Below are 25,356 nucleotides of genomic sequence, written 5' to 3' on the forward strand. Positions count from 1 at the left end.
TTGAAGCGTGGCTTGGAGAATTTTGAGCATTACTTTACTAGTATGAAGGAGTGGTGCAAGTGTGCAGTAGTTTGATCATTCTTTGGCATTGCCTTTCTTTGGAATTGGAATGAAAACTGACCTTTTCCAGTCCTGTGGCCACTGCTGCATTTCCCAAATTTGCTGGCTTATTGAGTGCAGCAATTTCACAGCATCATCTTTTAGGATTTGAAATAGCTCAACCAGGATTCCATCCCCTCCACTAGCTTTGTTCGTAGTGATGCTTTCTAAGGCCTACTTGACTTTGCATTCCAGGATGTCTGGCTCTAGGTAAGTGATCACACCATCATGGTTATCTGGGTCATTAAGAATCTGCCTGCAATGCAGGAGACCCAGGTTCGATTCCTGGGTCGGGAAGATCCCTTGGATAAGGAAATGGAATCCCATGGATGGACAAGCCTGGCAGATTGTAGTTCATGCAGACACAACTTAGTGACGAGAGAGAGAGCGAGAGTGAGCGAGAGCGAATTTTTGCCACCTCTTCTTAATGTCTTCTGCTTCTGTTAGGTCCCTACTGTTTTTGTCCTTTTTTGTGCCCATTTTTGCATGAAATGTTCCCTTGGTATCTCTAATTTTCTTGAAGAGATCTTTAGTCTTTCCCATTCTATTATTTTTCTCTATTTCTTTGCATTGATCATTGAGGAAGGCTTTCTTATCTTTCCTTGCTATTCTTTGGAACTCTGCATTCAAATAAGTATATCTTTCCTTTTCTCCTTTACCTTTAGCTTCTCTTCTTTTCTCAGCTATTTGTAGGGCCTCCTTAGACAACCATTTTGCCTTTTTGCATTTCTTTTTCTTAGGGGTGGTCTTGATCACTGCCTCCTGTACAATGTCAGGACCCTCTGTCCATAGTTCATCAGGCACTCTGTCTATCAGATCTAACCCCTTGAATCTGTTTTTCGCTTCCCCTGTATAATCGTAAGGAATTTGATTTAGTTCATATCTGAATGATCTAGTGGTTTTTCCTACTTTCTTCAATTTAAGTCTGTATTTGGCAATAAGGAGTTCCTGATCTGAGCCACAGTCAGCTCCTGGTCTTTTTTTGCTGACTGTATAGAGCTTCTCTATCTTTGGCTGCAAAGAATATAATCAATCTGATTTCGGCATTGACCATCTGGTGATGTCCATGTGACTATTTATCAGTGTAATAAAGAAGGTGAAGGAAGAAACCAAGTGGATATCCATGGGAAGAACATTTCAGGCACAGGAAATGGTGAATGAAAATACTGAGATGAGAGTGTGTTTGACATGTCCAAGAACAGTTGGCAAGATCATTGGAGCTGGAAAGGAGTGAATAAGAAGGAAATGGTATGAGACAAGGTCAAGGAGGTAGCAAAGAGCCAGAGCAAGTGGGGTCTTTATGGCCTTGGGACAGTGTTACCTTTGACTCTGAATAAAATGAGAAGGCATTGGAGGGTATTAAGTAGGATATTGATGTAATCTGACTGACTTTTTAGAAGAATTATCCTTGATACTTTGTGGAGAAAAGGGTACTGTGGAGAAAATGCCTACTATAGGGTAGGTCGGGCAGACTCAGTGGAGTTTTGTTTGTTTGTTTGCTTCTTAATATAGAAGATATCATAGCATGTTTTTTTTTTTTTTGCTGATGAGAATGTGTGGCATTCTTTGCAATTTTAAAACTGTCTTCATCCATCTTTCATCTTTTTATTTAGCTAACCAGAGCATGAAGACTTGAGTTTTTATATTCACCGATGTGTATTTTTGTTTCCTGTATTTTATTCCTTGTTAATTTCTTCCAGCAATTTAAACATACTAATTTGGTTGTTTGTTTCCTGATTCTTGATCTTGTAGGCTTGATTATACATGTGTTTTATAAATGTGAGTTGCGAGTTTCTGTTTAGCTTGAAGTTGTAGAAATCTCAAGAGCACTGGCTTGAGGATGTTTCCATTCTTGGAGAATTTGCATTTGCTTCTACTAATTACCCTAGGGTCAAAACAAAACTAATCTTCACTCCTTTAAGTTAATTGTTGGCTTGGAGTTTCACAAATCTTGCTAGGATTTCCCATGCAAAGACCACAAACTTTCTTTTTGTTATTTTGCCTACAGTAGGCCTTTTATTAAGAGAGTCTAGACTTGCAAAAATCTTGGGTCTCATTTCTCACCTCGTATGTATATAAATCCTGGTTTTCTGTTCTTTCATAGTTCTCTATCCAAATGTCTTGCTAACTGAAAACTACATATATATCTCTAGCGCAACTGTAGAATCAATTTTAGATTAGTACTTTGTTTTTCAGATTCTTTGCATGTCTGCCATGTTAGATTAATAACAGCTAGCACTTTCTGAGTGTGGATTATGTAATTGATGCAGATCTCAGCTTTTTAACATGCTGTATCTCATTTGTACACCTAACAAAATTATGGTGAGGCACTATTACTTTCTTCATTTTAGAAGGTGGGAATTTGGGAGATGAGACAAAAATAACTTGACTGAGTTTAACAGCCTATAAGTGAAATTTTGTTAATTTTTTTCTCTTTTATTAGGTTGTAATGAAATCTATTGGTTGCTTATTGCTTTTCATAGTTTTATTAATGATAACTGGCCTATAATAAACTGCTCATACTTACAATGTATAATAAGTTTTGGCACTCACATTCACCCACATGTAACAATAACCATAATCCAGATAACAAACATATGCTGCACTACCATCAGTGTTATGTGTCACTTTAATAATCATTCCCTGCCATCTTCTCTAACTCCTGCCTTTCTTCAGGCAACCCATCATTTGCTTTCTGGCCTTAGAGATTTGTTTTTATTTCTAGGAATTTATATAAATGGAAAATATTTATTTTAGTTATATATATTTTAATGGTAATTTGCTATATGTTATTGTTGTTCAGTCAGTCAGTCGTGTCTGACTCTTTGTGAGCCCATGGACTGCAGCACAACAGGCATCCCTGTCCTTTATCATCTCCTGGAGCTTGCTGAAACTCACATTCATTGAGTCGGTGATGCCATCCAACCATCTTGTCCTCCATTGTCCCCTTCTCCTCCAGCCTTCAATCTTTCTAGCATGAGGGTCTTTTCCAATGAGTTGACTCTTCACATGAGGTGGCCAAAATATTGGAGTTTCAGAATCAGCCCTTCCAATGAATATTCAGGGTTGATTTCCTTTAGGATTGACTGTTTTGATTTTCTTGCAGTTCAAGGGACTCTCAAGAGTCTTCTCCAACACCACAGTTCAAAAGCATCAATTCTTCAGTGCTCAGCGTTCTTTATGGTCCAACTCTCATATCCATACATGGCTGCTGGAAAAACCATAGCTTTGACTAGACGGACCTTTGTCGGCAGAGTAATTTGTTGTATAGGAAATGTTCATATAGAAGATCAGTAAAGTACAGTGTAATCTCTTTAGTGGAGTGATTGACTATTTATCTTCATTTCTCCAACCTAGCATGATGCCTAGTATTCATTTATTCTTTCTGTAATTCGTTTATTTACCATTCATTCATTCCTTTCTCAGGGAGATTCACTCCTACTTAGATTAATGATATCTGTTGTAAGCTCTCGTAGCACCTTAGTCTTCTTTACACCCCCACCCCTGAATCTCATCACACTTGCAATTGCCTGTTTACTTGTCTGCCTTACCTACTCAAGTATGCACAAGTATTGAAGTTGATGAATGCTGCCATTTATTTAACACTTGGTAGATATCAGGTGTTTTGCTATTTTTACTTGTCTATTATAGCCAGATCAATCACAAGAAAACACCTTTGAGTTTTGTTGGGCATTACTATTCCCATTGGACAGATGGGGGACTGAATTTCACAGATATTAATATCTATTACATTCATTTATCCATTCGTTAATTCATTCATCAGATATTTGTTATGTGCCTGTCAAGTCTATGCCATAACTTCTTAGTCTCTGGAGATACAACAGTTTTGCTAAAGCAAGCATGGCCCCTGCCTTCTTATAACTTACTATTAGTGTTAGAAACAGACTTGAAACAAATGATGAAACAAATTTTTATGAAATTTTGCTATGAGTTTTACAGACTGAAGAGTCTCTAACAAAGAATTGATATTTACAGGAAGGTCAGTGAAATCCTTCCTAAGGAAGAAAAATGTAGTCTCAGATTTGAAGGACACATAAGAAATAGACAGGCTAAGACATGAGTTACAAAATTTTTCAATACGGGCAAATACCAATATGGTCTTAGTAAATATTATTGAAATGAAATGGGCTAAAGGATAATCAGAGAATTTGACATTTGGAGGATGAATTTTAAAAACAAATTGTGTGTACAAATATGCTGCATATACCATAAGTAAAATTTATAGGTATTTTGAAACAGTGGTATAAATAGTATGGTATGTTTCTGTGATTTTGTTGTAAAAATTCAGTAGACCATGACTAGAAACTCTGGTTGTTAAAGATCTGGACTGAGCTACTATGAGCCAAAAGAATAAATTCCAAGGAAGTGTTAAGTAATGAATTAGAGTTTATAAAATAAAAACTGAGTGTGATTTTGTCTATCTAGACTTGATCTCTCATTTAAGCAATATTTATTAGATGCTCTCCACCATCAGTGTTTATTAGAAGCTCTCCACTTAGAGAGAAAGTCTTGTATTTTCACTTTTAAATACAACCTCAAGTGTTGCTTGCTATTCTTTAGTTTTCCCTTCCCTCCTATTTAGAAGGCTGTGAGACAACAGCAAGTCATATTACATTAGAATTTCCAAGGAGGAGGTGTCTAGGCAACAGAATGGAAAATGAAGGGCTATATCTAACTGTCTTTTTGCTGCTCTCAACCTATGATTTACTTTAACATGGCTATTTATCATGAAGATACCTATGCAATGGATTTAACAGGCAAGGATAACTGATCATGGCTTAGTGAATGCATTTCAGTTCTGTTTCTTATGTTCATTTGTGTATTCAGAGCTGTGTATTCATCTAGAAAGTGTGCCGCTCTCTACACATTGATTTTGTATGTGCATTCATGTATTCATGTGTATACAAGTATGTGTGCTCTTCTATAGCAGTGATATTAAAATATCATTGGTGTTTTTCCAGCTATTATAAATACTTTCCAGCCTGGTGTTTTTCCAGTTACTATAAATATTCTCATTCAATCCTTTAAATGTGACTAATTACAAAATAGGAAACCGAGGCCAACATTACTAATCTGTGCACATCTGTTATGTTACAGATAGAGTGTCAGTCCCTAAGCCTAACAAATTATTTATTGTACAATCCACCCAGTGGACCCCATGAGGTAGATTATTATTATCTCTATTTTACTCATGAGGAAAATGTGACTCATAGAGGTTAAGGAATTTTCCTGATATCTCCTGACTAGTTATTTGACAAGTTTGGATTAAATACAGATATACATGCCCCCAAAGTTTATATTAATGCATACTCACATGACTCTTCATAGATCATGAAATAGTAAACAGTTGTGCTGGGATTCTAACCATATGTGCTGATGACTTGACAAGATGAAATATTAGATCTCTTATTAAATGACAATACCATTTTGAGAAAAAATGAATTTAAAATTGTTGGGTTTAAAAACACTTTTTTAGGGTTAAATTATTTTGAATGTAACCATTAAAGTGTTACAACTGGATTTCAAGGGAAAGCTTTAGCTAAAATCACCACGTGCACCCCTCAGTTTACTTTGGCTCACTAAGTGTTAAACAAATGTTGACTTTGGGTTTGGAATTATTTAATTGGAGGTTAAATAAGGTTCTTCTTTTAGGAATGTATATTGAGCTCTTCCATTGCTGCATGTATTAGATGTTCTATGCTCAAAAGTGGTCATTTAATGTTATAGTCCATGATACAATTTTAGATGTAAACCATTGGTTTGAATAAATAATAGTGTAAATTACTTAAATTGATGAAATTATGTTACACAACCATTCTCCATGATTGACATAAATTAACCATTTATCACTGAAGTAAACATCATACTACTGCTATAGGTGTTGAATTGTGCTGATGAGATTTTATTTTCCTCTAATCATTAGTTTTATCTACATATGTACGCATTGCACTTTTCAATCAGATACCACTGTACTTATGCAGAAATCAACTGCTGCTCATTTTGAGGTAAGCTTAATATTATGATCTTTCCTTTAATTGAAGCATTAAAGTAATATTCGTTGAATACACACAGTGGAAAATTTAGCAGCTATTGTAAAGAATTTTAATGACATGAAAAAACTGAGAAAGATGAAATTCAGAATACAAAACTATATTTTCAGATTGATCTCAGCCTAGTTGTTGTTCAGTCACTCAGTCATGTCCAACTCTTTGCAACCCCATGGACTAAAGTGTGCCAGGCTTCCCTGTCCTTTACCAACTCCTGGAGCTTGCTCAAACGCATGTCTACTGAGTTGGTGATGCCATCCAACCATCTCATCCACTGCCGTCCCTTTCTCTCCTGCCTTCAAGCTTTCCCAGCATCAGGGTCTTTTCCAAAGGGTCGGCTTTTCAAATCAGATGGCCAAAGTATTGGAGCTTCAGCATCAGTCCTTCCACTGAATATTCAGGACTGATCTCCTTTAGAATTGACTGGTTTGATCTCCTTGCAGCCCAAGGGGCTTTCAAGAGTCTTCTCCAATACCACAGTTCAAAAACATAAATTCTTCAGTGCTCAGCCTTCTTTATGGTCTAACTCTCACATCCATACATGACTACTGGAGAAATCATATCATTGACTATACAGACCGTTGTAGGCAAAGTAATGTCTCTGCTTTTTAATACAGTCTCTAGGTTTGTCATGGCTTTTCTTCCAAGGAGCAAGGGTCTTTTAATTTCATGGCAACAGTCACCATCTGCAGTGATTTTGGAGCTCAAGAAAACAAAGTCTGTCACTGTATCCATTGTGTCCCTATCTATTTGCCATAAAAAGATGGGACTGGATGCCGTGATCTTAGTTTTTTGAATGTTGAGTTTTAAGTCAGCTTTTTTGCTCTCTTCTTTCACCTTCATCAAGAGGCTCTTTAGCCCCTCTTTGCTTTCTGCCATAAGGGTTATTGAGGCTGCCTATCTGAGGTTATTGATATTTCTCCTGGCAATCTTGATTTCAGCTTGGGCTTCATCCAGCCTGACATTTCATATGATGTACTCTGCATATAAGTTGAATAAGCAGGGTGACAATATAAAGCCTTGACGTACTCCTTTCCTAATTTTGAACCAGTCCTTGTCTAGTTCCATGTCCAGTTCTAACTGTTGCTCCTTGACCTGCATACAGATTTCTCAGGAGGCAGGTAAGGTGGTCTGGTATTCCCATCTTTTGAAGAATTTTTCACAGTTTGTTGTGATCCATATAGTCAAAGGCTTTAGTGTATTCAGTGAAACAGAGGTATATTTTCTGGAATTCTCTTGCTTTTTCTAGGTACAGACAGATGTTGGCAATTTGATCTCTAGTTCCTCTTCTTTTTCTAAATCCAGTTTGTACATCTGGAAGTTCTCAATTCACATACTTTTGAAGCCTAGCTTGGAGGATTTTGAGCATGACCTTGCTAGCATGTGAAATGAGTGCAATTGCGTGGTAGTTTGAACATTCTTTGGCAATGCCCTTCTTTGGGATTGGAATGAAAACTGACCTTTTCCAGTCCTGTGGCCACTGCTGAGTTTCCCAAATTTGCTGGCTTATTGAGTGCAGCACTTTCACAGCATCATCTTTTAGGATTTGAAATAGCTCAACTGGAAATCCATCACCTCCACTAGCTTTGTTCATAGTGATGCTTCCTGAGGCCCATTTGACTTCACACTCCAGGATATCTGGCTCTAGGTGAGTGATCACACCATTGTGGTTATCTTGGTCATGAAGATCTTTTTTGTATAGCTCTTCTGTGTGTTCTTGCCACCTCTTCTAAGTACCTCCTGCTTCTCTTAGGTCCGTACCGTTACTATTTTTTATTGTGTGCATTTTTGCATGAAATGTTTCCCTTGGTATCTCTAATTTTCTTGTAGAGATCTTTAGTCTATTGTTTTCCTCTATTTCTTTGCATTGTTCACTTAGGAAGACTTGCTTATCTCTCCTTGCTATTCTTTCAGCCTAGTTACAGATACACATATAAAGAAAGAGTACATAGAAATGAGAAATATATATATATATATAATTTTTGTTCTATGTATTATACTTTCCATAATTTTCCAATGAACGTCACACTTATTATAAACTTAGTTTTAAAAATATGCACACTGGAGAAAATAGAATAATGAGCATAATTTGACAACCTGAGAATACAGGTTTTTTTTTAATACAGTATTAATACTAAGAGTCTCACTGGAGCTGTAATTTATAAATCTTTCCCCCCCTACCTCCCTCTCTCTCCCCCTCTGTCTCTTCCTTTTTCTCACCCATGTTTATTGTGTTCTTTAAAATATTTTTATTATTATCAGTTCAGTCGCTCATTCATATCCAACTCTTTGCAACCCCATGGACTGCAGCCTGCCAGGCTTCCCTGTCCATCACCAACTTCTGGAGCTTGCTCAAACTCATGTCCATCAAGTTGGTGATGCCATCCAACCATCTCCTCCTCTGTTGTCCCCTTCTCCTCCTGCCTTTAGTCTTTCCCAGCATCGGGGTCTTTTCCATTAGTCAGTTCTTCACATCAGGTGGCCAAAGTATCAGAGCCTCAGCTTCAGCATCAGTCCTTCCACTGAATATTCAGGACTAATTTCCTTTTAGATTGAGTGGTTTGATCTCCTTGCAGTCCAAGGGACTCTTAAGTGTGTTCTCCAACACCACAGTTGTATTATATGCTTTTGCATATAATACCAAAAGCATCAATTCTTTGGCGCTCACGATTATACAAATAATTTAAACGCATTCCATAAATTTTATGCTTGTATATTTTCTGCAGGAACGCAAATCATCCATGTGTTGACTTCTCTTTCCTGCCTTTACCCACTTCTGTAATCTTTCCTCTTGTCGTATTCTTTTCTGTGTAATATTCCACTTAGCCCACCAGGCTCCCTTGTCCATGGGATTTCCTAGGCAAGAACACTGGAGTGGGTTGCCATTTCCTTCTCCAGGGGACCTTTCTGATCCAGGGATCAAACTTGGGTCTCTTGCACTGGCAGGCAGATTCTTTACTGCTGAGCCACCTGGGAAGCCCACAATGTCTAAAAGTTACTGAATAAATATGGGTTAAAAGAATGAATCTTAAATTCAGCTCAGTGGTAAATTTCATTGGCATATGTTTGACTCCAACTGTTTCTCTCTTCCTGCTTCCAGTAGAAAAGAGGCCCTCCAATTTGGGCTTTCCAGGTGGTGCTGGTGGTAAAGAACCCCCTTGCCAATGTAGAAGACATAAAAGACGTGGGTTCCATCTCGGGGTTAGAAAAATCCCCTGGAGGGGAGGACATGGCAACCCACTCCAGTATTCTTGCCTGGAGAATCCCATGGACAAAGGAGCCTGGCTGGCTACAGTCCATAGGGTTGCATAGGGTCAGACACGACTGAAGTGACTTTGCACACTTCAGATTTGGCAAACAATAAAGTAATGATAAATAAAATAATATATTAAAGTTTTCTCATTTCTTCTCAGCTAGACCAAAAATATTGGGGAACAGTTTCATAAAATCTGAGATAGAATCTGTCACAAAACTGTGTCCTTCCCCTTCAATTTATTCCCTTGTCCTATTTATTTCATCATGGATTATTTCAAATATTTAAAGGTGTGATCATCCTAATACTGTTTAAACTGTTCCAAATTATAGAAAGAGAATGAGAGCTGCCTGTATTCTTTCAGAAGTTGGCAAAATATGGAGACTCAAAAAATAGTAGATAAGAAAATCCTAGAAGATTTAAATATATAAATCCTAAATGTAAAATAGTAATAAGAGAATCCACTGGTGCATTAAAAGATTAATTTACTACAGCTCAACAAGATTTATTCAGAATGTAGGGATTCCTTGATACTAGAAAAGTATTAATATGTTTGTGTAATTCACCATATTAATAGACCAATTCAGATTTTTTTCATTGTTGATAACCATGCATAGATGGACGCTTCCTTAACATGTTTGGTTGTGAAATATTGAAAAAGGTCTTATCAAAAAGAGGAATGAGGCAATAATGCCAAGTATCACCTTTTCCTGAAAATTCTATAAGTACTAGTCAGTGCAAATCGTTAATACACAGGAGAATAAAATAACAGGTAAACCTATTAGGAAGGAGAGCAATAAATAAGTATCATATACAGATGATAGGAATATATACTATTAATAATCCAAAATATAAATCAACTGAAATATTGCTGACAAAAGGAACAAACTGGTTGATCACAAAGTTAATATATGAAAATCAATAACTTCCCTAAATACAAGTGGCCACTATCTAGAAAATACAGTGGAAAGACAGGTTCTCTTTTCCATAGCAGCAGAGTGATAAAATAAAAAGGAATAATATTGATATAAATTAACCTGTAGATAAATCAGAGCTCACAATGGATTTTCAAATAAAAATTCAGCAAAAATAGAACCACTTGGAAATTTTCAAGCCCTTTTTATATAATTCTTAGAACAAAGCAGAAACCCAAACCTTAATCTTTGACTTTATAGGAAATCATAGTAATTAATCACACTGCAGTTTAAACCAGAGAGAATGTGAAAAATTCTATAGAGAAAAATAAATAACTTTAAAAGTTCTTATTTTAATACAAGAAGACTTGAAAATAAATTAAGCATTCAATTCAAGAAGCTAGGAAAAAAATAAATTTAAGGATAGCTAGAAGTAATATTTGAAAAATATACCAGAGCAATTCATTAAATTGAATTATCAATAGAATAAAATTGTGGGACCACTAAATAAAAGGAAATCCTTTTATTTGAAAAGAGATTTCAAAATAACAGGAAAAGGCAAATTAATGAATGAGTTTAAAGATACAATAAAAAAGAAAGAAGAGATATATAAGATCTGATATTTTTAAAGGTCGGTATTGTAACCACAAATAAAATATGATAATAACTATGTACTGTTTGGGGGTAATATATTTGAAAGCTCTGACTAAAAAGGTTTTCTTCTCAATAAATATATATTACCAAAAATGGTGCAGGAGACTTTCAACCAAAGTCATCCTATAAGCCTGTGCTTTTATTTTCTCCTCTGCTTCAAATCCATATTCCTATAGAAATATTTTTTATGGAATCATATATTTAAAAATTTATCACTTTTTAAAATGACATATTGTAAATTGGATATATAAAAGTTCAATGGAATGTCACCACTATTCTTATAGATTGATTTAAGAATTAATAAAAAGCAGAGAGTTTCTCTAAATAACATTAGAAGTCTAAGTAAATGGGGACAAACTGTTTAGGTGTAAAATTTTAACATGAAATAAAAGTCAGTAACAACATTCTCTGTAATATACACTGTTAAAAACTACCAAGCTTGCAAATTTTATTTTTCTAATATCTCTACAGCGATAGTCTCCATTTTGGAATTGTGTAAAGTATCTTTTGTCTTGAGTTTTCCATTTTGTAGTAGAGATTAGGCACATTCAGTTATCCTATTTTATCACTTAAAGGATACATATTTTTATTTTTCTTTCCTATTTCTCCATTACATTAGCCCTGCTGTGAATGTGCATACACTTTTTGGAGTTTATGCTCTGTTGAGATGGATTAATCATATTAACTTAGGCTCCAAGAGAGCAGTTTTACTTTTGTTAATAAATATTATGTGTTCTAGATCTCAGACCCAAGGAATTTCTTTTCAAATGTGTTTTTCTTGAGCTCTGTTCCTTTTATGTCATAAAAGAAACCCATCTCTTTATTTCCAAGTTTTCTTTTCACTTCCTTCTCAAATTGTGACTTGTACACACACAGAGTATATCTTAAAAGTTATTATTGAAGCTAAAGGATCAAGAAGTCCTGTTTCTTTTCTGTTATATTTCTTATTAGGGTACAAATTTTAGAAACTTGCAACTAATCACAAAATAATAAAAACAGAACAATCCCAGTTTTCTGGGAACTGACATAGTCTTTAATGTTTTCTCAACACCTCCCTCTCCACACACACGTAAAGGCTATTTTAATGGGCTTAATGGATAAAAGAATTGAGTATTTGTTCTCACCATCATCCATGCAATATCAACATACCTATTCAAATATATATGTACTCTAACTTCAAATAACATCCCATTTAGTAGCAAAAATTCTTAACTGTATACTATAGAGACTGGTAGACAAATAATTTTTCCATAAATATGTGCACATTTAATCCCAGGAACCTATAAATATGTTAATTTACATGACAAAAGGGACTTCGTATGTGTGAAATCATACGTATGTATATTTTAATGAACAGATATAATTAAAGTTACAGACTTTAAGGTAGACTACCTAGATTATCCATGTGGGTCCAGTCTTATTCACATGAGCCCTTATAAGGAGAGAATTTTCCCTCAGTGGAGACAAGAGGTGAAAACAATCAGATTCTAAATATCAGGACCTGATCCACTTTGAAAGCAGTGGGAAAAGGCCACAAGCCAAGGTTTGTGATTGGTCTCCAGAGGCTGAGAACAAATCCTAGCCAACAGCTAGCTTTGAAACCAGGACCTCAGTTCCTCAAACACAATATAAGAAATCGGATTTTCCCAACAGCCTCAGTGCACATGGAAGCCGAATCTATCCCCTAGGCCCGCAGGAGGAGGCACAGATATGCTGACACCTCCATTTTAGCTCAGTGAGGCCCAAGCCAAACTTACATCATGAAGAAAAGAAAAAGTGAAAGTTGTTCACTCATGTCTGACTCTTTTTGACCCCATGGACTATACAGTCCATGGAATTCTACAGGCCAGAATACTGGAGTGGGTAGCCTTTCCCTTCTCCAAGGGATCTTCCCACCTCAGGAACTGAACCCCCGTCTCTTGCATTGCAGGCTGATTCTTTACCAGCTGAGCCACCAGGGAAACCCTGTAACATAATCACTGGGTATTGGTTTAAGCTAATTTGTTACAGCAGCAATAGAGAACTCATCTCTGCAGCATCCTACCACAATTCTATGAAAAACAACAGCAAAAAGCACGGTTAGCATGTTTCTGCACTGAATAAGTGGTCCTGGAGTTCTTGCTCTTCTCCTGGAGTTCTGTGATGTGCATATGCTGGTCATTGTACCCTTAGAAAGGCAGGAAGTTGGGACAGGCTATCATCTACAGGCCCGAAGTGGAAGAGGCATTTCAGTGTTTACTGGCCCCTCATTTACCCCATGTACTCAGATTAAGAGTATATTTGCTAGTGTTCTTGCCCCAGAGCCAGATATTTAGAATATTTAATGTCAACTCTTAAAATTATGATGTTTTCACTTTGAGTCAGTGGATTAAGTTTCAGCTTGCTACCATTTAGAATTAGCAACACATTTGTTTCTTATCCTTTCTGGTTCTCACAATAACTTTGGGAGGAGAGGTCAGATAGATGGCTGTCTTCGTTTAAAGATGAAAAAAGTAAGGTGCAGATAGATTACATGTTTTGTAGAGGGTCACAGAAACTGTAGGTGTGAGAGCAAGGATTTAAACTGCCTCCTAAGATGATTCAGTGGTCTGTTCTCCCTTAGGGAACAGTTCATAAGCCCCGGAGAAGGCTTCCTGGATTTCACAGTAATCTGGGTTGAACCAGGTTGCTTTCCCCACTCCTTTTCTTTTTCATACTTTATCCATTAATCTTTTATCAATCATTTTAATTAAAACTTTAATCCCTTCCCAAATGCACAGCTTCACATTTTCTGAAGGGGAAAACAGAAAGAAATGTTCTTTCCTGAGTTTTTTGAAAATAGTACTAAAAGTATATTTGACTGTCACTAAAAAGGTTCTCTAAAGAAAAGTGCTCCTCTTTGACTACCACTGTAAATATTCTTGGTGTCTTGATGTTTGTATTATTTATTCTTAGATATGTGTGCTTTCTAGGAGGAAGTATTAGAGAGTATATCTATATCAGGATCCTAATTTATATTGGGGCATTGAGGAGAGTTTCTTGAGGAAATGACCATTAAGGTGAGATATGAAGAATGAATGGGGGTTAGTCATGTGAGGAACAGAAGAAAAGAAAGAAAGGCAATGGCTTTGAGCATAGTGACTGAAGGGTAAACTGGGGCCCAGAGGCAGGGCAGCACTAGAGCTCATAGGGTCTTATTGTCCATGTTAAGGACATTAGATTCTATCCTGAGAACAGGCACTCATTGAAGGGTTTTAAGCCAGGGGAATGATCCATTTCAGTCTGTTTTTAAAAAGTTCCTCTCACTATTATGTAAATAGTGCTTTGGAAGAAAACTTGAGAAATCAAGGATGCCATTTAGATTTTTGGATTAGTGCATATGTGCATAAGTTATTCGGTTGGGTCTGACTCTGTGACTCTATGGACTGTATCCCAGGCTTCCCTGGTGGCTCAGCTGGTAAAGAATACACCTGCTATGCAGGAGACCTGGCTTCGATCCCTGGAGAAGGGAATGGCTACCTACTCCAGTATTCTGGCCTAGAGAATTCCATGAACTGTATAGTCCTGCCAGGTTCCTCTGTCCATGGGATTCTCCAGGCAGGAATACTGGAGTGGGTTGCCATACCCTCTTCCAGGGGATCTTCCTGACCAAGGGATCAAACCCGCATCTTTTATGTCTTCTGCATTGTCAGGCAGGTTCTTTACCACTAGTGCCACCTGGACCACTAGAGAAATCAAAGATGGCACTAGATTTTGGCTTGAGCAATTGGATGGATAGAGGTATAATGTATTGACATGAGGAAGACTGGAAGAGGAGCAGGATGGGCAGAGAAAATGGAATCATGAACATGAAGTTTTGAGATATCTCTAAGACTTCTATATAGAAGTGCCAAGTAATCAGTTGTATATGCAAAGTTGAATTCCAAGCTAGGACGAAAAATGTAAGATCATATGTATATATATTGTACTAGACAATTTGGGCATGGATGAGATAGACTAGATAGAGAATGTGAGATGAAAAGGCCTATGGGAGAAAGTAATTTCACACACAGAAATGTCGGTTGTCAATCTCTTATTAGCAATTCTGAAATCACCAAAGCCATGAACTATATTTTAAAAACTTAATTGTAAGTAAAACTTGAACTGATCTTAACATATTTAGTGACAAAATCTAGCTAGCACTTACGTGAGTCTTTCAATTGCCTCTTTGTCTAATATGTAATCATTTAAATTTGGATGTGGTTTTCAACCTGAATATTGGTATGTCTGATTAGAGGTTACTGCTCCAAACCCACTAGGTTATTAGGGAATATGTTATATTTAATATATGCTCTGTGTTACTTCCTGATATCTAATATTTGATTTCTGCACATCTTGTCCTAAGTGGTTTAGATAACTTACCCATAGCATATACAGAAAGACCAAAGAACATGGCATGTGTCTGGGGCAAAATGTGAAATGGTCATAAAAGAAGCTGAAAATATAAGAATAGGAAATGCCATGCAGATCTTTGTACATCATATTAAGAAATGTGATACTTAGATTAAATCCAGTGATACTTTTTGTTTACTTTTTATAGATAAATTTTTGTTCCTATTCTATAATCAGTGAACTGGAAACTCAGACAGGGTAACTAACTTGCCCAGTGCTACACGGCTAATAAATGGTTGGTTTCTCATTTGGGCCAAATAATTCTAGAGATCTCAATCTTAACTATAACACTTTAGTGCATAATAATCAGTGTGGATTGGCAAATATTTTACCTGTTATGAATAGTATATTTGTGTGTGTATATGCATGCTTTTTTGCTACTGTTTTTTTTTTTTTTTTTACAAATTTAGTGAGGCATAATTTGCAAACAGAAAATTGTATGTGTTCTTCCATGAAACAGTCATAACAGTCTAGGTAATGACGAGTTTGATCACCCACACTCTATACCCATCTCTGGGTAATCATAAGATCAGTTTTTATTACTGTAGGTTAGTTTATACTTTTTAGAACATTTTATAGATGGAATAGTAGTAATATATATAAAGGAATAAACCATATATATGTGTGTATACATATATAATTTCTTTTTATTGCTGAGTGGTGTTCCACTTTCTGCATATATTGTACTTTATCTCTTCACTTGTTGATGGACATTGCTTCCCCCACCCCCCTGCCTAGTTTTAGTCATAAAATAAAGCTGGTGTGAATAGTTATGCACAGTCTTTGTATGGCTATATGTTTTCAGAACTTTTTTTTAAATTAAACACTTCAAGGTGAAATGACAAGTTTGCATGATAGATGTATGTTTAACTCTATAAACAAACAAACAAACTAAAAATGTTTTGCAAAGAGATTTTATCACTAGTATTTTCCACTGCTCCCCCCTCACTGACACTGTCCGTCTTTTTGGTTTTATCCATTGTAAAGTTGTGTAGTGGCATATTGTTGTGATTTACTTTGTACTTCCATGATAATTAATGATGTTTAATGTCTTTTCATGTGTTTATTGGCCATTTGTATATCTTTCATGAAGTGGTTATTTAAATATTTTGCTGTTTTTATTGGAATGTTTGTTTTCTTATTACTGAGTTGTAGAAATCCTATTTTAAATGTTTGCTTCAAGGTTTAGGCTCAGATTTAATGGGTGGTTCAAGTATAATTTCAATTCAGCATTTGCTAAATTGCGTTGGACTTGTACTAAGCACAGATACTTTAGGGTTAATGCTGAGACTTGTGTGGCTCCATGTACACTGAAGGGTTTGTTTTTCTGGATCTGTTTTCTTTATTTCTTCCTTGCTCTCTACCTTGCTGAGTTTCCTTTACTTGGTTCATTTGGAAAGTTGGTGTTATTTCTATTGGAGTTTTGGTTGCTAGCCCAGTCCTTGAATAAGGTCTGTCTTTAGAGCAAAGTTGAAGAAGGGAGGAGGAGGAGAGAGGAGGGAAGAAAGAGAGGAGAGAGATCTCCACAGAGATCACCTCTCCAAGTTTTGACCTGTTTTCATGATCCATCTAGTTGATCTTTGTGCTCTATATATGATAGTCTTTTTAATGACAGAACTGAGAGGTGGCATCGGCCTGGACTAGAGTTGTGGTAGTGAAGTTGGAGAGTAATTCAGAGATGTGAAAAATATTTAGGAAATAAAATCAAATGTTGAATGCCTTTCTTTAATATCTTATTGTTGCATTTTATTGGAATAAAGGAAACACTGGAGGAATTCTAATTGGGGAAAGGGCAGATCAAGTGTTCTATTTTAAATACTATAAATGTGAGATACTTATAGTAGAGTAATATTTTGAAATATTAACCATCAGTTCCCTTCACATACACTTTCTTTATCTATTACTTGTCTGAACTCAGATAGCTGGGCTTACTGCCCCCGTCATGAGATCATTATTGCATCCTAAGAAACAGTAACAAAAAGAAATGGACGGTATTCATCCTGAGACTTCCAAATGAACTTTTGAAGATATAACTTTGAAAGGAAGCACTTTTGGATTTCCATAGCCTGAGACTTCTGACTTACAAGAATTGAGGTACTAGATTTAAAAGTTGGTATAGAAGAATGTCTTTCAGATTATAATACCACTGCTGAATCACAACTAATTGTTCCCGACTTAGAAGACTGGACAAGGATCTTCCCAACTGGGGAGAAGGGCAATTTTTATGGTAAAGAAAGGGAGATGGGATCTCTGGGAAGGAACTCCAAGACATATCCCAGTCCACTGGGTTTAGTTCTAATATAAGTACTAATAGAAATCCCCCTAAAGTTTGGGGGAATCTTAAAAGTGAGGGGACCTGAGTGTTAATCCACATCCTGTTATCTCAGAATGGTATAAGTCTTATGAATTTCCAGACAAGCCTGAAATATGACACTGACAGCTGGTTGAAATAGACAGTGCTCTCTTGGTTATGATAAAATGATACAATAGAGTTTATGTGACTGGATACAAGAGGAGATGTATCTCAGTATTTGTAGAGGCCCAGTAATTGGCCAGCCCATTCTCCCATATGTCATGATAATAGGTAAACATTCTGGAACTGAGATGTCATCCTAGGGAGAAGAAAAGGAGGAATGGATAAAATGACAACTTATTGTTTTTAAACCTAAAATGACTGAGAAATTCTTTAAATGTTTGAATTTACCTGAAACTGCTATATAGAGTTTTCTGCTATTGATCTAATAGTTTCTTGAGATAAAATAATTTTAAATAGATAAGAATAACCATGTCTGATTTCATCAGTAAGTGTTACAATAACTGATAAATGTCAGTTAAGTCAGTTCAGTCACACAGTCATGTCCAACTCTTTGCGACCCCATGGACTGCAGCATGCCATGTCCATCACCAACTCCTGGAGCTTACTCAAACTCATGTCCATTGAGTTGGTGATGCCATCTAACCATCTCATCCTCTGTTGTCCCCTTCTGCTCCTGCCTTCATCTTTCCCAGCATTAGGGTTTTTTCCACTGAGTCAGTTCTTCACATCAGGTGGGCAGTGTATTTAAATGTTTATAGTACAATTGCTTGGAGAAGGCAATGTCAACCCATTCCAGTACTCTTGCCTAGAAAATCCCATGGACAGAGGAGCCTGGTAGGCTGCAGTCCATGAGGTTGCTAAGAGTCGGACACGACTGAGCGACTTCACTTTCACTTTTCACTTCCATGCATTGGAGAAGGAAATGGCAACCCTCTCCAGTGTTCTTGCCTGGAGAATCACAGGGATGGGGGAGCCTGGTGGGCTGCCGTCTATGGGGTCGCACAGAGTCAGACAAGACTGAAGCGACTTAGCAGCAGCAGCAGCAGTACAATTGCTACTGTGGATGGTGACTGCAGCCACAAAATTAAAAGATGCTTGCTCCTTGGAAAAAAAAAAAAACTATGATAAACCTAGACTGCATATTAAAAAGCAGAGACATCATTTTGCCAACAAAGTTCCATATAGTCAAAGCTATGTTTTTTTTTTTTTTTCCATAGTCATGTAGGATGTGAGAACTGGACCATAAAAGATTGGCCTGAGCACTGAAGGAATTGATCGCTTTTGATTGTGGTGCTGGAGAAGAAGACTCTTGAGAGTCCCTTGGACATGCAAGGAGATTCAAACCAGTTCAATCCTAAAGGAAATCAACCCTGATATTTATTGGAAGGACTATTGCTGAAGCTCCAATACTTTGCGCCAACCTGAATGTGAAGAGCCAACTCATTGGAAAAGGCCATTAGGCTGCGAAAGGTTGAGGGCGGAGAAGGGTGCCCAACAGAGGATGGAGGTTGGATGGCATCCAATGACATTGTTTGAGCCAAATCTCCAGGGGAGATGATGAGAAACAGGGAAAAGCCTGACATTGCTACAGGCCCATGGGTCACAGAGTCAACATGACTTAGTGACTGAACAACAATTACTGCATCTATGTTGTGTGTATTATGAATTAGTCTCCTGGATTTACCTTACTGGGGCTGGAATGACTGTGATAACCATCCTTACTCTGTAAAAGAGCAGTTGGGCCATGGGAATTTTTGCTAAATTAAGGATAACAGAGCTCATTCACAAGTAGAGAGCTGCAAAGAAAGAGAATTAATTTAAAAATAAACACAAAGAGAGCAATTCTCATACCTAGCTTAATTTAAGCCTTTTTTCATGATTATTTAATTACTTTATATGATTTACTTTGGAAAATATTACCAGCATTTTCACAAGAAACCCACAGATTTCTTTTAAATCTTCTAAAATATGACATAATAATACATTTAAAAAATCCAGAAATTATGTGAAAAGGAGGGAGGCAAGGATTCAAGCTGTGTTTTTTTTTTTTTTTTTGTTGTTGTTGTTGTTGTTTTTTTTTGGTATTTTGTAGTTAATATGTTATCAGTGGGAAAGTTAATTTCTATACAGATTAAATCATCATATCAAAACTAGAGTCTATTTAGCAAGGTCTTTTATATGTATTAATGTCTGAGAAGCACTTCAGGTATATTAAAAATTCTTAATCTTAGTTTCACGTAAAAATCATCTGAGGAGATTTTTTGAAATTCTAATTCTCAGGATGCATCCCAGACCAATTAAATCAAACTTTTGAATTAAGGGGTCCAATTATTGGTATATTTTAAATATTCCCACTTGGTTCCATTATATAGTCAAATTTGAGGGGCACTGCTTTACAGTATCTTAACATATCTGTTGCCTCAGAAGATTTATGTGAAGGGGACCAAAATATCACCCCAAAATATGCCTCATTGACATAAGGATTATTTTAGGCTGATTATTTTTAAGAAACAGCAGACATAGGAAAAACACTGGAAACTTAGTAGGAGCTATCCTTTGGTAAGAGATATTTGCATTTATAAGGAAAAGCTCCATTTGTAAGGGTGTCTCCCTTGCTGTACTAGGAAGAGAAAGCAGACTTTACATTTCTAGAATCTCTTGTTAATGCAGAGGTCAAGGACTTAAATCTGCATAACAGCCTTCACTCTTGTTTACTGTGCTCTTCCTGGTCACCTCCTATAACTGGGCTTCCTTCCCACAGCCCCCAACATCTTGTTTTGTCTTTAGCTGGAGATGGTATTTAAGATGATGACTTGGACTGTTTCAGGGATTATCAGTTTTCTTGGGTCTTTCCCATGTATACAGGAGTGAAAAATGTTATTAAAATTCTGTTTTTCTCCTGTTAATCTGTCTCTTTATTATAGGGAGGTCTCAGCCAAGAACCTAGAAAGGTAGAGTGAAAATTATCTTTCCATTCCCATGTATGACAGAGTTCTATCTTTAAATTCAGAAGCAGTTATTGGAAAGTTAATTTGTCTAGATGACTGGAAAGTGATTATTTAAACAAAATTATTTTATTGAAGTATAATTGACTTATCTTAATTTCTGCTCTACAGCCAAGTGACTCGGTTATACATATATGTGTGTGTGTGTGTGTGTGTGTGTGTGTGTGTGTGTGTGTGTGTGTGTATATATATATATACACACATACATATATATTCTTTTTCATAACTTTTATGTTTTATCACAGAATATTGAATATAGTTCCATGAACCCATTGTATATATAATAGTTTGCATCTGCTAATCCCAAACTCCCAACCCATCCCTCCCCTATCCCTGCTCTCCTCCTTGGCAACCAGGAGTCTGTTCTCTATGACCATGAGTCTGTTTCTAAAAATACAGAATGCTTCATGAATTAGCCTGTCATCCTTGTGCAGGGGCCATGCTAATTTTCTTTGTATTGTTCCAGTTTTTAGTACATGTGTTGCCAAAGCAAGCAATTGCCGAAAAATGATTCTCAATCTAGAACATTATTTCACAAACACTGTGTGGTCTGGTGACCACCTGCGTAAGAATTTTCCATGCCTATAAAATCCAAACACTGGGATCTTATCTCAAACCAAAGCAACCAAAATCTTTGGGGGTAGAGTTCAGAAAAGGAAATTTTTAAAAGTTGTACTAGATAAATCATATGCACACTAAAATCTGAGTGGTCAAAGTTGTGCTTTATTGTGAAAATAAATGAGCTTGAATTGTATTTTTATATTGCATGAGATCTACCCTACATTTTTACAATGCTGGATGAGATCTTTAACAATTACCTTATATATTTGCTTTGTAGCAGGTTGTGAATTGTGAGCCTGCTCAAACTGTTGGACTTGTCTGCGAGCTAATAATGCGGTGATTTATTTAATGATTTGCTCATCTGTTTGGATGCTGATGTCTTTTTATCTGTAAGATTGTGCCAGCTGGTTCTGACTAGGAATTATTACATGAAATGCTTTGTTTATGTTGAAATGTCATTATATTAATGATATTTAGTTGTGTTTATTAGCACTTCATATTTTGTATGTGAACATGTTCTTCAGAATTACTAGTATTTCAAAGACTTCAAGTATAATTTGACTACTTATTAATTTAAAATTTAATGCTTCTAATAGAGTTAATATGTTTGTTTCTACTTTGACTCCTAGTATTGAGGCAAATAGTAAACTTTTTTCATGAACTATTCATTCTGTTGCCCTGAAGCACGTAGTATACCAGGTGTTTCTCCAGAAAAGATGGGTTTGTCAGGCGAGTGTATTCTCCTCAGTTCTGTCTTGTTCCAACAAAAATTTGAAGCAACGGATGTTAGAGCCCTCTGCATGTCATAGCTCTCGGACAGACGCTGTTATAGCTCTCGGGTCTTGGACAGACCGTGTTATAGCTCTTAGACAGATCAGTGTTACAGCTCCATGTTACAGCTCTATTTTATTTAGAAAATAGCAGGAAAATCCATCCTCGAGTTGTGAGGGCATGTCGACCCAAAGACAGGAAGAGAAGAGAGTGGGGAAGCGTGCCAGCATGCAGGAGAGAGAGAGAGCCCTGGCCCTTTGGCTCCTCTTTCTTATATCTTTTTCCTCCCTCTGGGCCTGTAGTATGTAAATCGGGCTAGTCAGGAGTGCTGTTTGTTCTACCTGAGGTCCTCACTCTGGTCCTCGGACCTTCCTTTGTTCTATTTTTGCAGGTTTTTCCTTCCTTATTTTTTAGCCACCACCATTCAGGACTCCCATTTCCTATTCTAACTACCTATTATTCCCCCCTCAAGAGATGGGAGGCCCGATTCTTTGGGAATAGGGGCATTGAGGTCTTTCTGGCTACTTCCTGCTGAACTGGGATGGCAAGGGGCATTGGGCCTCCCCCTCTTGTTAGTCTCAGGCTTCAGAGTCTTTACAGTGGTGTCCATCTAAGGTTGAGTGATATTTTTTGTGGTCGGCTGTAGTTTTATATCTTTGTTGAACTGGCACTGCATGTTGTATCTTGTTGACCTGGGCAGAGACAAAACAGGTTAGACAATTGACAATACATGGTACAATCATAAGCAGAATCAATATGGCATAACAAGGACTAGTAGGGGCATTAGCTAATTCCAAATTCCAATCGCCAGGATGGTTCAAGTCCCTCCTTGTTCAGGGATTGAAAGATCTATCTCCTGTCTGTTTTGGAGTACAGTCCTAACCAAGCTGTGTTGGCTCTTTAGAGCTGTCCTGGGAAATCTTATTCCCAGAAACTAGATTTTGGGGGTGTTTATTATAATGACACTCATTTGTAGTTCTGAATAGGTATCTGAGATCTCCCAGGGGCTCACAGGTGTATTGAGTGTCTTCTTTTGTTTTTTTCCATGGCTTGACTCATGAGTAGTGAATCTAGGAGTCATGTCCTAGTACCTTGATTGCTGTGGGGTTAGAAAGTATTACAGGGTAGGGGCCCTTCCATGTGGGCTGGAGTTGAGCCTTTGGGGACCCATCTTTCCAGACTTTAATTAGGACTTGAGTCCCTGGAGCATATAGTGGTGACTCCTTAGAATCTTTTGGGTCCTGGTTCACACCTCACAAGTGTATATCCTGTTGGAATTGCCCAATGGCCATGATATAAGACTGGAAGGTCTGAACCTCCGAATCTAGGAAGAGGTCATTGACATAAACAAAAGGTTTCCCATATAGGATCTCATATGGACTAAGACCAACCTGTTCCTTAGGGGCAATATGGGTGTGGAGGAGAGCTATTGGTAAAGCCTCCTTCCATCCCAGGGAGGTCTCCTGGGTTATCTTTTTTATTGCTGATTTTAAGAATTGGTTGGCTCTTTCTACTTTTCCTGAAGACTGAGGCCTCCAGGCACAATGGAGATAATAAGTAATGCCCAATGCTTTAGAGACCCCTTGGGTGACCTTAGAAGTAAACGATGTCCCATTGTCACTTTGTAATGACCTGGGCAGACCAAATCTTGGAATGATTTCATGGAGCAGTTTTTTTTTTTTAAACCACCTCCTCAGCCTTCTCAGTCTGGGTAGGAAAGCCTTCAATCCATCCTGTGAATGTATCTATCATGACTAGGAAAAACAAGGGTATTTATATCCATATATATATATATATATATATCCATATATCATGACAAGGGTATTTATACCCTTGAGAAAGTGGCATCTGGGTGAAGTCCATCTGCCAGTCCTCTCCTGGGTAGGCCCCATGTCGTTGGATGAGCTGGGCCAGCTGGAGTCTTCGAGCTCCTTGGGGGTTGTTTAATTGGCAAGTGGGACAAGAGGAGGCCACTTGCCTTGTAATTGTTTGGAGGCCTGTTCCTCTGAAGGGCCTTTCTAGTTATCTTTGGAGGGTCTTTCCCCCTAAATGAGTGGTAGCATATAAGGAGTTAACCAACTTCCATTGGAGGTTTCCAGGCAGAAAAATGAGTCCCTCCTTTTGCAAACACCCCATATGGTCTTCTTGAAAGCCCTCACTCTTAGCTTTAAGAGTCTCACCTTCAGCATATGAAGGAGTTTCTGGCAAATTAGTCTGTGGAATTAAGGTGGCAACCCCTATTAGGTCATTGTTCTGTAATGCTGCTCTCTTAGCTGCTTAGCTTGGTTCCCTCATGTCACTTCCATGCTCCCTTTTTGGTGTCCTTTACAGTGGGAGACTGAAACCTCAGTGGGCAGATGGACTGCCTCCAAGAGTCTAAGAATTTGATCACCATATTTGATTGGGGACCCTCGGGTGGTCAAGTGGCCCCTTTCTTTGCAAATAGCAGCATGTGCATGTAGCATCAGAAAGGCATACTTGGAGTCAGTGTAAATGGCTATTATTTTTTCTTTTCCCTACTCTAAAGCTCGAGTCATGGCTATGAGCTCAGCTAATTGGGCTGAAGTACCTGGTGGCAGAGGCTTAGCCTCTATGGTCTCAAAATTGGAGACTACTGCATATCCGGCTCTTCTTTTTCCATCCAAGACAAAGCTGCTTCCATCAGTGTACCAGATTTCCTCAGGATTGGTCAGAGGATCTTCCAACAATCCCTCTCAGGGTTTTTTCCAGTGGTCCAAGGTTTCTAGACAAGAGTGAAAGGGGAGAGAGCCCACGGGGGTAGGTAGGAGGATGGCTGGGTTAAGAACCTCACAAGGGGATATAGAGAGGCCTGTATTTTCCATCAGCACTACTTGATATCTGACAATTCTTTGATCAGACATCCATAAGTGGCCTCTCCCATTTAGGAGTTGTTTCACTTGGTAGCTGTTAAAAATAGTTACTTTGACCCCAAAGGATAGTTTTAAGACATCTTCTATCAGGATTGCAATAGCTGCAAGATTTCGAAGGCGGGGGGGGCCAGCCTTGGGTGGTTGAATCAAGCCTCTTGGATAAGTAAGCTACAGGCTGGGGCTCAGATCCCAACCTTTGAGTTAACACTCCCAAGGCTATTCCCTCTCTTTCGTGGACATAAAGTTGGAATGCTTTTTTTGGGTCTGGCAACCTCAAGGCAGGTGCCTGAGTTAAGGCCTGTCTTAGTGTAGCTTCTGCCTTCTTTTGAGGAGTTCCCCACATCAGTGGGATTGAATCATCCCATCCCTTTAAGCTTTCATGTAATGGCTGGGCAATTAGACCATAGTTGGGT

The 25,356-nt window shown here is 37.6% G+C and overlaps 1 non-coding gene across 1 annotated transcript; it reads right to left on the reverse strand.

Annotated features, from left to right (window-relative positions):
* Positions 1–21,109: 21,109 nt before the first annotated feature.
* LOC122436128 lies at positions 21,110–21,215 on the reverse strand. The gene has a single exon (XR_006267897.1). It is a non-coding gene; the product is annotated as a U6 spliceosomal RNA (small nuclear RNA).
* Positions 21,216–25,356: the final 4,141 nt, after the last annotated feature.

Source organism: Cervus canadensis, chromosome X (genome assembly GCF_019320065.1).
Source record: "Cervus canadensis isolate Bull #8, Minnesota chromosome X, ASM1932006v1, whole genome shotgun sequence".
Lineage (NCBI taxonomy): Eukaryota > Metazoa > Chordata > Mammalia > Artiodactyla > Cervidae > Cervus > Cervus canadensis.